The sequence below is a fragment of the Rhinoraja longicauda genome, chromosome 7 (assembly GCF_053455715.1).
Source record: "Rhinoraja longicauda isolate Sanriku21f chromosome 7, sRhiLon1.1, whole genome shotgun sequence".
Classification (NCBI taxonomy): domain Eukaryota; kingdom Metazoa; phylum Chordata; class Chondrichthyes; order Rajiformes; family Arhynchobatidae; genus Rhinoraja; species Rhinoraja longicauda.
The window spans coordinates 3,368,690-3,381,418 of record NC_135959.1 but is presented as its reverse complement, the minus strand read 5'-3'; the positions used below and the strand labels follow the sequence as shown (position 1 = coordinate 3,381,418).

At 48.2% G+C, this 12,729-nt stretch overlaps 1 protein-coding gene across 3 annotated transcripts in view; it reads left to right on the top strand.

The window, feature by feature from the left end:
- gdpd5b (glycerophosphodiester phosphodiesterase domain containing 5b) overlaps positions 1-12,729 on the top strand; it is a 158,121-nt gene that overhangs the window by 28,680 nt on the left and 116,712 nt on the right. The gene's annotated exons all lie outside the window — the stretch shown is intronic.

The following is a 12,729-nucleotide window of genomic DNA, read 5'->3' as shown; positions in this document are numbered from 1 at the left end:
CATTTATCTACATTATACTGCATCTGCCATGCATCTACCCACTCACTCAAACTGTCCAAGACACCCTGCAACCTCCTAGCATCCTCTTCGCAGTTCACACTGCCACCCAGCTATGTGTCATCTGCAAATTTGCTGGTGTTACTTTTAATCCCATCATCTAAATCATTAATTTATATTGTAAATGGTTGCAGTCCCAGCACCGAGCCTTGCGCCACTCCACTCTCCAATGCCTGCCATTCTCAAAGGGTCCCATTTACTTCTACTCTTTGCTTCCTGTCTGCCAACCAATTCTCTATCCATGTCAACACCCAACCCCCTATACCATGTGCTCTAATTTTGCCCACTAATCTCCTGTGTGGGATCAAAGGGCTCTCTGAAAGTCCAGATACACTGCATCCACTAGCTCTCCTTCATCCATTTTACTTGTCACATCCTCAAAAGATTGGTCAAGCAGGATTTCCCCTTCATAAATCCATGCTGACTTGGACCAATCCATTTTACTGCTCCCCAAACGAGCCGTTATTACTTCTTTAGTAATTGACTCCAGAGTCTCTTTCATCGAGGCGGCAGATGCGAGTTGTGAAGCTGGAGGAGGGAATGTCGGGGGAGGGGTGTGCGTGCAGGTGGGGAACAGGGCAGGGAGGGAGGGAGGGGTGGGGGGGGGCTTGAGTTGTGGGGTGAGGCAGCGTGTCGTGTTGATGCATGATGAGCAGGCAGTAACTGGAGTGCAGCAGGAGCAGCAGCAACCCAAGCCATCATGCATAATGCAGCGTGCAGGAAACTCACGGGTGAATAATGCATGAAGCAACAACGCGAGAGAGAGAGAGGCCTTGCAATTGCCCTGCGTGCTGTTATCGTTCCAATTCCTATCTAAACAACGGCATCAGAATAGTGCTCATAGAAGCATCTCCGAGCGACTGGGCTTGTATACACTGGAATTTAGACAATAGACAATAGACAATAGACAATAGGTGCAGGAGTAGGCCATTCAGCCCTTCGAGCCAGCACCGCCATTCAATGCGATCATGGCTGATCACTCTCAATCAGTACCCCGTTCCTGCCTTCTCCCCATACCCCCTCACTTAAGAGCTCTATCCAGCTCTCTCTTGAAAGCATCCAACGAACTGGCCTCCACTGCCTTCTGAGGCAGAGAATTCCACACCTTCACCACTCTCTGACTGAAAAAGTTCTTCCTCATCTCCGTTCTAAATGGCCTACCCCTTATTCTTAAACTGTGTTAGAAGGATGAGAGGGGATCTTTAGATTTAGAGATACAGCGCACCGAGTCCGCGCCGCCCAGCGATCCCCACACACTAACACTATCCTGCACACCCTAGGGACAATTTTCACATTTACCCAGTCAATTGACCTACATACCTGCACGTCTTTGGAGTGTGGGAGGAAACCGAAGATCTCGGAGAAAACCCACGCAGGTCACGGGGAGAACGTACAAACTCCGTACAGACGGCGCCCGTAGTCAGGATCGAACCTGAGTCTCCGGCGCTGCATTCGCTGTAAGGCGGCAACTCTACCGCTGCGCCACCGTGCCGCCCATAACATCTTATTGTAACATATAAGAATATTAAGTGATTGGTCACGTTAGAGGCAGGAAACATGTTCCCGATGTTGGGAGAGTCCAGAACCAGGGGCCACAGTTTAAGAATAACGGGTAGGCCATTTTGAACGGAGACGAGGAAAAACTTTTTCAGTCAGAGAGTTGTAAGTTTGTACGTTCTCCCCGTGACCTGCGTGGGTTTTCTCCGAGATCTTCGGTTTCCTCCCACACTCCAAAGACGTACAGGTATGTAGGTTAATTGGCTGGGTAAATGTAAAAATTGTCCCTAGTGGGTGTAGGATAGTGTTAATGTGCGGGGATCGTTGGGCGGCACGGACTTGGTGGGCCGAAAAGGCCTGTTTCCGGCTGTATATATATGATGATATGATGATCTGTGGAATTCTCTGCCTCAGAAGGCAGTGGAGGCCAATTCTCTGGATGCATTCAAGAGAGAGCTAGATAGAGCTCTTAAGGATAGCGGAGTCAGGGGGTATGGGGAGAAGGCAGGAACGGGGTACTGGTTGATAATGATCAGCCATGATCACATTGAATGGCGGTGCTGACTCGAAGGCCGAATGGCCTCCTCCTGCACCTATTGTCTATTGTCTTTTGTCTATTGTCTATCAGAATAGTGCTCAGAGAAGCTTCTCCATTCTGCATTCTACAGATGCACCACAGAAGTCACAGTTTAGTTTAGTTTTATATTTAGATTTAATTTAGGAAGGAACTGCAGATGCTGGTTTACACCACAGATAGACACATCTCCGAGTTTGCAGGAGAAGCTCGGTGGGACAGGCAACATCGCTTATAGAAAGGCATAAAGTTACAAAAGGACTGGACAGGCTAGATGCAGGAAAAATGTTCCCAATGTTGGGGGGGAGTCCAGAACCAGGGGCCACACAGTCTAAGAATAAAGGGGAAACCACATCTGGAGTATTGTGTGCAGTTTTGGTCTCCTAATTTGAGGAAGGACAACCTTGCTATTGAGGCAGTGCAGGGTAGGTTCACCAGGTTAATCCCCGGGGATGTCGGGACTGTCATGTGAGGAAAGATTGGAAAGACCAGGCTTGTATTCACTGGAGTTTAGAAGGATGAGAGGGGATCTAAAAGAAACATATATAATTATAAAAGGACTGGACAAGGTAGATGCAGGAAAAATGTTCCCAATGTTGGAGGAGTCCAGAACCAGGGGCCACACAGTCCAGGAATAAAGGGGAGGCCATTTTAAACTGAGGTGAGAAGAAACGTTTTCATCCAGAGAGTTGTGAATTTGGGGAATTCTCTGCCACAGAAGGAGGCCAATTTGGCTGGATGAATTTAAAAGAGAGTTAGACAGGGCTCTAGAGGCTAGCAAAATCAAGGGGTATGGGGAGAAGGCCGGCACGGGTTACTGATTGTGGATGATCAGCCATGATCACAATGAATGACGGTGCTGGCTCGAAGGGCCAAAAGGCCTCCTGCACCTATTTTCTATGTTTTGTTGTTTTTGGATTGAGGGAATGGGTAACGTTTTGGGTCAAGACTCTTCTTCAGACTAAGAGGTCTTTTATTTTAGTCTTATCGTGATTTTAGTTCTCTCTCCCTCCTTTCTTAAAAAGTGGGATAACATTAGCTACCCTCCAATCCATAGGAACTGATCCTGAATCTATAGAACATTGGAAAATGATCACCAATGCGTCCACAATTTCTAGAGCCACCTCCTTAAGTACCCTGGGATGCAGACCATCAGGCCCTGGGGATTTATCAGCCTTCAGTCCCATCAGTCTACCCAACACCATTTCCTGCCGAATGTGAATTTCCTTCAGTTCCTCCGTCACCCTAGGATCTCTGGCCACTAGAACATCTGGGAGATTGTTTGTATCTTCCTTAGTGAAGACAGATCCAAAGTACCGGCTCAACTCGTCTGCCATTTCCTTGTTCCCCATAATAAATTCCCTCGCTTCTGTCTTCAAAGGACCCACATTTGCCTTGACTATTTTTTTCCTCTTCACATACCTAAGAAAGCTTTTACTATCCTCCTTTATATTATTAGCTAGCTTACCCTCGTACCTCATCTTTTCTCCCCGTATTGCCTTTTTAGTTATCTTCTGCTGCTCTTTATAAGAGTCCCAATCCTCTGGCTTCCCACTCTTCTTTGCTATGTTATACTTCTTCTCTTTTATTTTTATGCTGTCCTTGACTTCCCTTGTCAGCCACGGGTGCCTCTTACTCCCCTTAGAATCTTTCCTCCTCTTTGGGATAAATTGATCCTGTAACTTCTGCAAACTAGGAGCAAAGAGGTCCTTCTACAGTTGTACCGGGCCCTGGTGAGACCGCACCTGGAGTACTGTGTGCAGTTTTGGTCTCCAAATTTGAGGAAGGATATTCTTGCTATGGAGGGCGTGCAGCGTAGGTTCACTAGGTTAATTCCCGGAATGGCGGGACTGTCGTATGTTGAAAGGCTGGAGCGATTGGGCTTGTATACACTGGAATTTAGAAGGATGAGGGGGGATCTTATTGAAACATATAAGATAATTAGGGGATTGGACACATTAGAGGCAGGAAACATGTTCCCAATGTCGGGGGAGTCCAGAACAAGGGGCCACAGTTTAGGAATAAGGGGTAGGCCATTTAGAATGGAGATGAGGAAGAACTTTTTCAGTCAGAGAGTGGTGAAGGTGTGGAATTCTCTGCCTCAGAAGGCAGTGGAGGCCAGTTCATTGGATGCTTTCAAGAGAGAGCTGGATAGAGCTCTTAAGGATAGTGGAGTGAGGGGGTATGGGGAGAAGGCAGGAACGGGGTACTGATTGAGAGTGATCAGCCATGATCGCATTGAATGGCGGTGCTGGCACGAAGGGCTGAATGGCCTACTCCTGCACCTATTGTCTATTGTCTATTATTCCCAGGAATACCTGCCATTGCTGTTCCACCGTCCTGCCTGCTAGGGCCTCCTTCCACTCAAATCTGGCCAGATCCTGCCTCATGCCTCTGTAATCCTCTTTGCTATACTGTAATACTGACACTTCTGATTTTCCATTCTCCCTCTCAATTTGTAGAGTAAAACTCATCATATTGTGATCACTGCCTCCTAATGGCTCTTTTACCTCGAGTCCTTGCCTATTGTCTATTGTGGAATGGTTGGTGGAATTTAATACGGAGAAGTGTGAGGTGTTGCATTTTGGGACGTCGAACAAGGGCAGGACTTACAGTAAATGGTAGGCCTCTGGGTAGTGTTGTAGAGCAGAGGGATCTAGGAGTACAAATGCATGATTCCTTGAAGGTCGAGTCGCAGGTGGATAAGGTGCTCATAAACGCTTTTGGCACTTTGGCCTTCATCAGTCAGAGTATTGAGTATAGAAGTTGGGAGGTCATGTTGCAGTTGTATAAGACGTTGGTGAGGCCGCATTTAGAATATTGTGTTCAGTTCTGGGCACCATGTTATAGGAAATATATTGTCACGCTTGAAAGGGTTCAGAACAGATTTACGAGGATGTTGCAGGACTAGAGGGTGTGAGCTATAAGGAGGGGTTGAGCAGGCTGGGTCTCTATTCCATGGAGCGCAGGAGGATGAGGGGTGATCTTATGGAGGTGTACAAAAGCATGAGAGGAACAGATCGGGTAGATGCACAGAGTCTTTTACCCAGAGTAGGGGAATCGTGGACCAGAGGACATAGGTTTAAGGTGAAGGGGAAAAGATTTAATAGGAATCCGAAGGGTAACTTTTTCACACAGAGGGTGGTGGGTGTATGGAGCAAGCTGCCAGAGGAGGTAGTTGAGGCTGGGACTATCCCATCGTTTAAGAAACAGTTGGACAGGTACATGGATAGGACAGGTTTGGAGGGATATGGACCAAACTCAGGCAAGTGGGATTAGGGTAGCTGGGACATTGTTGGTCGGTGTGGGCGAGTTGGGTCGAAGGGCCTGTTTCCACACTGTATCACTCTATGACTCTATGGCGGTGCTGGCTCGAAGGGCCAAATGGCCTACTGCTGAATGGCACCTATTTTCTATGTTTGTAAGATTATAAACAAGCCGTCCACAGTGTACAGATACAGGATGAAGGGAATAACGTTTAGTGCAAGATAAAATCCAGAAAAATTCTGATTAAAGATAGTCCGAGGGTCTCCAAAGATGTAGATGGGAGGTCAGGGCCACTCTCTAGTTGGTGTAGGGTGGTTCAGTTGCCTGAGAACAGTTGGGAAGAAACTGTTGGGATGCATCGCGGATAGACACAAAAAGCTGTGGAGTAACTCAGCGGGTCAGGCAGCATCTCTGGAGAGAAGGTGCACGTGACGTTTTGGATTGGAACCCTTCCTGAGACTCGACTTGCATCACAGCTTGGTTTGGGAACGGCCCAAGAAATTGCAGATGTGGCCCAGTCCATCACACAGACCAGACGCCCCACCATCGACTCCGTCTACACTTCACGCTGCCTCAGGACCGCCAGGCTCGGTGAGCAAATGTGGGCCCCATAACTGAGGAAGGACGTGCTGGCTCTGGAGAGGGTCCAACGGAAGGTTTACAAGAATGATTCAGGAGTTAAGAGTGTTGAATTGTCGTATGTCCCAGATAGAACAATGAAATTCTTACATGCTGGATTCCAGGGATGAGTGCGTTGGCATACGATGAGCGTTTGTCGACACTGGGCCTGTACTCGCTGGAGTTTAGAAGGTTGAGGAGGGGGGGGACCTGATTGAAACATACAGAATAATGAAAGGCATAGGTAGAGTGGATGTGGAGAGGATGTTTCCACTGGTGACAGAGTCTAGGACCAGAGGCCACATTCTCAGAATTAAAGTGCGTTCTTTTAGAAAGGAGGTGAGGAGGAACTTCTTTAGTCAGGTGGCGGTGAATCTGTGGAACTCATTGGCACAGAGGGCTGTGGAGGCCAGGTCAGTTGATATTTTTAAGGCAGTGATAGTCAAATTCTTGATAAGAACGGGTGTCAAGGGTTATGGGGAGAAGGCAGGAAAATTGAATGGGGAGGCGGAGATCAGCCACGATTGAATGGCGGAGTAGACAAGATGGGCCGAATGGCCTAATTCTGCTCCTATCACATAACCTTCTGGCCTCTGTTATCAGGCTTCTGAACGGTCCTTCCATAAGCTCGGGCACTGTCCGATTCACCTCTACCCCATTGCGGACATTGGACTTTGTCTCTGGAACTGATGCGCTACGATGCTGAGAACATGAAACCCTCCACTCTGTATCTTCCTCTTTGCTCTACCGATTGTACTTGAGTTTCAACTGATTGCAGCTGTGTCTACTATTATCTGGTCTTTTCGAATAGTATGCAGAACAAAGAGTTTCCCTGTACCTCGGTACATGTGACAATAAGCAGCCTAAAGATGTGAGGGACGTGGGAGGAAACCGGAGCACCCGGAGAAAACCCACGCAGGTCACGGGGAGAACGTGCAAACTCCGTACAGACAGCACCCCAAGTCGGGATCGAACCCGGGTCCCTGGCGCTGTGTGGCAGCAGCTCTACCCGCTGTGTCACCGTGTGAGAAGGTTATTGAATCATCCATTGCTTATTCATGGACTTTTCCTGGAGACTGATCTATTATTTAGAGGCTGCGACGTTAATCTTTCCCACGGCAGAAAATGCACAGCTCTGCCCAAGACTGCGAGATGTTGCACAGAGTTGTGGATGTATCCCAGTCCATCACACAGACCACAGTCCCCACCATCGACTCCATCAACACTATACTTCACATCTACATGGGTTAGGGTTGCCAACTTCCGAACTCCCAAATACGGGACAAGGTGACGTCACCGCCCCGCGCCCCACGTGACCTCACCCGGCCAGTGGCCACGTGCTCCCGCTCCACCAATGGCGGCCGCCCGGGCCGGGAGGCGGGTTGCTATGCAACCTCCATTAGGCGGCGCCCTGGCCTACATTGTCCAGTGTAGGGAAAAAAACTGCAGATGCTGGTTAAAATTGAAGGTAGACACACAATGCTGGAGTAACTCAGCGGGTCAGGCAGCATCTTGGGAGAAAAGGAATGGGTGACGATTCGGGTCGAGACCCTTCTTCAGACTGATCCATGCAGCGATTCGGGGGAGAAGGAATGGATGACGTTTCGGGTCGAGACCCTTCTTCAGACTCGACTCTTCAGGGTCTCGATCCGAAACGTCACCCATTCTTTCTCTCCCGAGATGCTGCACGACCCGCTGAGTTACTCCAGCATTGTGTGTCGACCTACACTGCTACCGTGTCCGGGCCTATAGTGTCCCCTGGGCCTAATACGGGGCAAGGGCAGTCCCATACGGGACAAACCAATTTTTGCCCAATATATACGGGATGTCCCGGCTAATACGCGACAGTTGGCAACCCTCGTGGTTCCTGTACCCCATCACAGCAAGCATGTGGAGGCTTTGGAGAGGGTGCAGGAGGAGGTTTACCAGAATGCTGCCTGGGTTCGAGGGTATTAGCTACAGGAAGAGGTTGGACAGACTTGGATGTTTTCTTTGGAGCACCAGATGTTGACGGAAGACCTGATAGAAGTTTATACAATTATGAGAGGCAATTTGCTGAGGCTCTATAAGGCGTAGGTCAGGCTGCATTTGGAATATTGTGAGCAATTTTGGACCCCATATCTGAGGAAGGATGTGCTGGCGTCGGAGAGGGTCCAGAGGAGGTTTACAAGAATGATCCTAGGAATGAGTGGGTTAGCCTATGATCAGGGTCTGTCGGCACTGGGCCTGTACCCGCTGGAGTTTAGAAGAATGAGGGAGGACCTCGTTGAAACATACAGAATAGTGAAAGGCCTGGATAGAGTGGATGTGGAGAGCATTTTTCCACTAGTGGGAGAGTCTGGGACTAGAGGTCACAGTCTCAGAATTAAAGCACGTTCTTTTAGGAAGGAGATGAGGTGAGATTTCTTGATGTAGAGGGTGGTGAATCTGTGGAATTCATTGTCACAGAAGGCTGTGGAGGCCAAGTCAGTGGATATTTTTAAGGCAGATTCTTGATTAGTGCGGGTGTCAGAGGTTATGGGGAGTTGGCAGGAGAATGGGGTCAGGAGGGAGAGATAGATCAGCCATGATTGAATGGCGGAGTAAACTTGATGGGCCGAATGGCCTAATTCTATTCCTGTCACTTATGATCTTTTGACCTTGTCCCAGCTGCTAGTTCTCTGTGCGTATCTGGACTCCAGTTTTTTGTTGTCTATCCTTGAAAGCCAAGTTGGTATATTGTACAAGTCCCATTTGGCCCGCATCCATCTACACACTTTCTATCCATGTATCTGTCCAAATGGCTTCTAAAAGTCTTAATAGTGTCAGCTTCCTTTGCTTCCTCTGGCAGCTCGTTCCAGACATGGACTACCCTCTGAGTGAGAACGTTGCCCCCGAGGTCACTCTTAAACCTCTCCCCTATTAGTTCAGAGATACAGCGGGGAAACAGGCCCTTCGGCCCATCGAGTCCGCAGCGGACCGCAAATATCTGGCGGTCACGGTGGCGCAGCGGTAGAGTTGCCGCCTTACAGCGAATGCGGTGGTGGAGACCCGGGTTCGATCCTGACTACGGGCGCTGCCTGTACGGAGTTTGCACTTTCTCCCCGTGACCTGCGTGCGTTTTCTCCGAGATCTTCGCTTTCCTCCCACGCTCCAAATTCGTACAGGTTTGTAAGTTAATTGGCTTGGTAAATGTAAAAAATGTCCCTAGTGGGTGTAGGATAGTGTTAGTGTGCGGGGATCGCTGGTCGGTGCGGACCCGGTGGGCCGAAGAGCCTGTTTCCGCGCTGTATTTCAAAAAAAAACTTTAAAACTAAAAACCAAAATTAAAATTAACACCACCATACGCTATGGATAATTTTTACATTTATACCCAGCCAATTAACCTACAAACCTGCACGTCTTTGGAGTGTGGGAGGAAACCGAAGATCTCGGAGAAAACCCACATGGTCACGGAGAGAACGTACAAACTCTGTGCAGACAAGTCAAGTCAAGTTTATTTGTCACACACACATACAAGATATGCAGTGAACTGAAAGTGGCAACGCCTGCGGATTGTGCTAAACTACAAAACACAATAGAGACAAAAAGAATTTTAACACAAAAAAATAAATTAATACAGTAAATTAAATTAGTCCCTGGTGATATGAGAATTAACAGTCCTGATGGCCTGTGGGAAGAAACTCCGTCTCATCCTCTCCGTTTTCACAGCGTGACAGCGGAGGCGTTTGCCTGACCGTAGCAGCTGGAACAGTCCGTTGCTGGGGTGGCAGGGGTCCCTCATAATGTTGCTGGCTCTGGATCTGCACCTCCTGATGTATAGGTCCTGCAGGGGGACGACTGTAGTTCCCATAGTGTGTTCAGCCGAACCCTCCGCAGGGCCTTCCTGTCCTGGGCAGAGCTGTTCCCAAACCAGACTGTGATGTTGCCGGACAAGATGCTCTCTACAGCCCCAGAGTAGAAGCACTGAAGGATCCTCGGAGAGACTCTGAATTTCCTCAGCTGTCTAAGGTGGTAAAGGCGCTGCCTTGCCTTACTCACCAGTGCGGCAATGTGTGTTGTCCTTGTCAGATCCTCTGTGATGTGGAGTCCCAGGTATTTAAAACTGCTCACCCTATCCACAGTAGACCCATTTATCTCCAGTGGCGTGTACGTCCTCGGATGTTGAGCCCTTCTGAAGTCTACAATCAGCTCCTTAGTTTTAGTGACATTCAAGAGGAGGCTATTGTCCTGACACCAGAGTGCCAGATCAGCCACCTCCTCCCGGTAGGCCTTCTCATCGTTGTTGGAGATCCGGCCCACCACCACAGTGTCATCAGCAAACTTGATGATGGAGTTGGAGCTGAACCTGGCCACACAGTCATGTGTGTACAGGGAGTACAGTAGGGGGCTAAGGATGCAACTCTGGGGGGATCCTGTGTTCAGGGTGAGGGGGTTAGAAGTATGTCTCCCCTTCTTGACCACTTGGGGGCCTGGCGGTGAGAATGTCCAGGACCCAGGCACACAGGGGAGTGTTAAGCCCCAGTTTCAGCAGCTTCTCAGCCAGTCTGGTGGGGACTATTGTGTTGAAAGCACTCTGCCACTGTGTTCGTTAGAATCTTCCACCCTATCGTTACACCTCCATGCAATTAGACATTCTTGCTTTCACTTCCCTACTGGCAAAACGCCATCTTCTTCTTCACTGGAAGTCTACTAAAGTTCCCTCCAGCTCTCAGTGGCTCAGTGATATCATGTCCTTTCTAAAGTTAGAGAAGATTAGATATTCACTGAGTGGCAATAGACAATAGGTGCAGGAGGAGGCCATTCGGCCCTTCGAGCCAGCACCGCCATTCAATGTGATCATGGCTGATCATTCTCAATCAGTACCCCGTTCCTGCCTTCACCCCATACCCCCTGACTCCGCTATCCTTAAGAGCTCTATCTAGCTCTCTCTTGAATGCATTCAGAGAATTGGCCTCCACTGCCTTCTGAGGCAGAGAATTCCACAGATTCACAATTCTGATAAATTTTATAATAAGTGGCAATTTTTAAAAACGTTTTTCCACTCTCTGCAATCTCTGTCCCCCCCCCTTCCCCTTCTCCCCCTTTTTTATGTCTTTTGTTTTTTGGTTTTTTTTGCCTTTTGTTTTGCTTTGCTTTGTTTTGTTTTTTTATATCTATGACTAGTTTTTATTTCAATCTATTGAGATACACAGTACTTTGATTGTAGTATTGCCATTTTTGTTTCTATCCGTTGACTGTGATTCTCATCATTGAACTGACAATGTTTTTCATTTTCATGTGTCATATTTCTTAATAAAAATATAAATTTTTATTAAGAAATATGACACATGAAAAATCCTCCATCCCAGGATCTGTCCCTCGTGGTCATGTGCACCTCAATAAGGTCACCATCTTAAGGTCTGCAATTTTGGGCCCCATATCTGAGGAACGATGTGCTGGTGCTGGAGAGGAACCAGAGGGGGTGGAGATTGACAGATTAGTACGCGTGCCGCGATGGAATGGCGGCGTAGACTCGATGGGCCAAAGGGCCTAATTCTGCTCCCTATCACTTATGAACTTATGTACCCTTCAGCCTCCAATGCTCCAAAGAAAAAAAGCCCCAGCCTATCCAACCTCTCCCTGTAACGCAAGCCCACAAGCCCAGGTAACACAGAGTGCTGGAGTAACTCAGCGGGTCAGGCAGCATCTCTGGAGAACATGGATAGGTGATGTTTCACAGAGTGCTGGAATAACTCAGCGGGTCAGGCAGCATCTCTGGAGAACGTGGATAGGTGACATTTCACAGAGTGCTGGAGTAACTTAGCGGGTCAGGCAGCATCTCTGGAGAACATGGATAAGTGATGTTCAGCTCAGGACCCTTCTGAAGGCTGAAGAAGGGTCTCGACCTGATACGTCATGAATGGCTTATCGCCAGAGATGCTGCCTGACCTGTTGTGTTACTCCAGCATTTTGTGTCTTGCCTTCCGACACATTTAGACTGCACCCTGAACTTACCCTTTGCTTAAAGACTCTTGAGTGCCTGGAGGCTGTGTGGATGTGTTCATAACTGATAGAAACGGAAATAACCTCTGACACCCGTACAAGGATATATCTCTCTCAGCCTAAAAATACCCATTGACTTGGCCTCCCCAGCCTTTCTGTGGAAGAGAATTCCACAGATTCACCACCCTCTGGCTGAAGAAACTCCTCCTCATCTCTTTCCTAAAGGAACTTCACTGGATAAAGTGAGTTTCCTTTAACAACCTGGTGGGACAAAAGCAATCAGTCAATTCACAATCACAATAATACTTTATTAGCCAAGTTGCTTATGTTGAAAGACTGGAGCGACTAGGCTTGTATACACTAGAATTTAGAAGGATGAGAGGAGATCTTATCGAAACGTATAAGATTATTAAGGGGTTGGGCACGTTAGAGGCAGGAAACATGTTCCCAATGTTGGGGCAGTCCAGAACAAGGGGCCACAGTTTAAGAATAAGGGGTAGGCCATTTAGAACTGAGATGAGGAAAAACTTTTTCAGTCAGAGATTTGTGAATCTGTGGAATTCTCTGCCTCAGAAGGCAGTGGAGGCCAATTTTCTGAATGCATTCGAGAGAGAGCTAGATAGAGCTCTTAAGGATAGCGGAGTCAGGGGGTATGGGGAGAAGGCAGGAACGGGGTACTAATTGAGAATGATCAGCCATGATCACATTGAATGGAGGTACTGGCTCGAAGGGCCGAATGGCCTCCTCCTGCA